Consider the following 2409-nt stretch of genomic DNA (forward strand, 5'->3'; position numbering starts at 1 on the left):
CCCCCCCCCCCCCCAAAAAAAAAGTCTCAAGGACTTTCCTGTCTTGGCTGGCTTTGAACCACGAGCCCCCTGAGTAGCTAGGATTACAGGCATGAGCCAACTGGCGCCTGGCCCCCTAGTTGATTTTTATCTTTTTTTTGGGGGGGGTCTGGTCATGGGGCCTGAACTCTGGGCCTGGGCGCTGTCCCTCAGCTCTTCAGCTCAAGGCTAGCACTCTACCACTTGAGCCATAGCACCACTTCTGGCTTTTTTCTTTTTTTGCTTATGTGGTGCTGAGGAATCGAACCCAGGGTCTCATGCATGCAAGGCAAGCACTCTACCACTGAGCCACCTTCCCAGGCCTCCTAGTTCATTTTTATATGCAATGTTATATTAGTGTCATTTTTTTTTTTAGTCATGGGGCTTGAATTCAGGACCTGGCCATTTTCCTTGAGCTATTTTGCTCAAGGCTAGCTAGCATTCTACAATTGAACCACAATGTCACTTCCAGTTTTCTGGTGGCTAATTAAAGATACAAGTCTCACGGACTTTCCTGCCTGGTCTGGCTTTGAACTGTAGTTCTCATATCTCAGCCTCCTGAGTAGCTAGGATTACAGGTATGAGCCATCAGTGCCCAGCTATACTGTCTTTTCCACTTAGATACTTTTCTGTGTTATTTTCAAAGTTCTTACCAAAATGTCTAATGACATAGGAAGCATATAAAATTAGAAGAATAGAAGATATGAAACAAAAAGCATATTTGATGTTTCATAAAAATGGGAAAAAAATCCACAGGGATGCTAGAGTTTCTTTTTTTCTTTTTCTTTTGGCTAGTCCTGGGCTTGAACTCAGTGCCTGGGCACTGTCCCTGCATTTCTTTTTGCTCAAGGCTAGCCACTCTACCACTTGAGCCACAGTGCCACTTACAGCTTTTTCTGTTTATGTAGTACTGAGGAATTGAACCCAGGGCATTATGCATGCTAGCCAAGCAACTCTACCACTAAGCCACATTACCAGCCCAATGCTAGGATTTCTTTCTTTCTTTCTGTCTTTCTTTCTTTCTGTCTTTCTTTCTTTCTTTCTTTCTCTCTCTCTTTCTCTCTTTTTCTCTCTCTCTTTCTCTCTTTCTTCCTTTCTTGCTCTTTTTTCCTTCCTTCCTTCCTTCCTTCCTTCCTTCCTTCCTTCCTTCCTTCCCTCCTTCCCTCCATCCCTCCCTCTTTTCTTTTCCTTTCCTTTCTTTCTTTTTGGGTCTGGTCGTGGGGCCTGAACTCTGGGCCTGGGCACTGTCCCTCAGCTTTTCAGCTCAAGGCTAGCACTCAACCACTTGAGCCACAGCGCCACTTCCGGCTTTATTTTTTCTACTTATGTGGTGCTGAGGAATCAAACCCAGGGCCTCATGCATGCAAGGCAAGCGCTCTACCACTGAACCACCTTCCCAGCCCAATGCTAGGATTTCTAAATGAAATTAAAAACAAAATGACAGTAAAAATGGAAAAGAGCTGGCTCTATAAATAGAAAACCGCATAAGAGATAGTATATTAAGAGTTTACAATGGATATTTTCAGTTTGTAATGTTATATTACAGACAGCTTCAATTTTTAAAAATTATATATATCGGCATTCCTCACAATTTTTTTCAGTTAACCTACATTGCTTCTGTAATTTTGATCTAGAAAAAAGCTCAAGGTGTCTAAATTTTCTTTAGAAAACAGAATTTTATTATGCCTTGAACTCTTTTTAAAAAAATTTTTTTTGTGAACATACTGTACAGAGGGGTTACAATTACATGGGCAGGATAATGTGTACATTTCTTATCAAGCATTGTAGCCTCCTCCTTTGTTTACCCTTCACATCCCTTCCCAGCCTCCCCCCCCACCTCCCCACCCAATCCTCTCCCCCTCCCCCCCACACCAACGTTGTAAAGCTCGTTTTCGACATGACAACTTGTACTTCTCTATGCCTTGAACTCTTTGTCCTTTTATTGCAACATCCTATGTGCTGGGATGATAAGCTTTCAGTATTACGGGCAGAATGTCTCAAAATGTCTAGCTCTCAAAATGCCTGCTAAAATTGTCTATTATAGTGTGTGTATGCATGTGTGCACGCATGTGCATGCACACAGTTGTGCATGCATGTGTACGTATGTGCATGTGCCAAACTGTCTTGAAGTTAGGGCCTTAGTTTTTCTTGCTTGGCTTTTTCTTTTTTCCTTTCTTTTTTTTGGGGGGGTCAGTTGTGGGGCTTGAACTCTGGGCCTGGGCACTGTCCCTCAGCTCTTCAGCTCTACCACTTGAGCGACAGCACCACTTCCGGTTTTCTAGTGTTTTATTGGATGAGAGTCTCACAGACTTTCCTGCCTGGGCTGGCTTTGAACCATGATCCTCAGATCTCAGCCTCCTGAGTAGCTAGGATTACAGGCATGAGCCACCG

The 2409-nt window shown here is 43.4% G+C and overlaps 1 protein-coding gene across 1 annotated transcript in view; it reads left to right on the plus strand.

Annotated features, from left to right (window-relative positions):
* Positions 1 to 2409, plus strand: part of Taf1 (TAF1 RNA polymerase II, TATA box binding protein (TBP)-associated factor, 250kDa) — an 87542-nt gene that overhangs the window by 11101 nt on the left and 74032 nt on the right. The gene's annotated exons all lie outside the window — the stretch shown is intronic.

This window comes from Dipodomys ordii, unplaced genomic scaffold (genome assembly GCF_000151885.1).
Source record: "Dipodomys ordii isolate 6190 unplaced genomic scaffold, Dord_2.0 Scaffold142, whole genome shotgun sequence".
NCBI lineage: Eukaryota > Metazoa > Chordata > Mammalia > Rodentia > Heteromyidae > Dipodomys > Dipodomys ordii.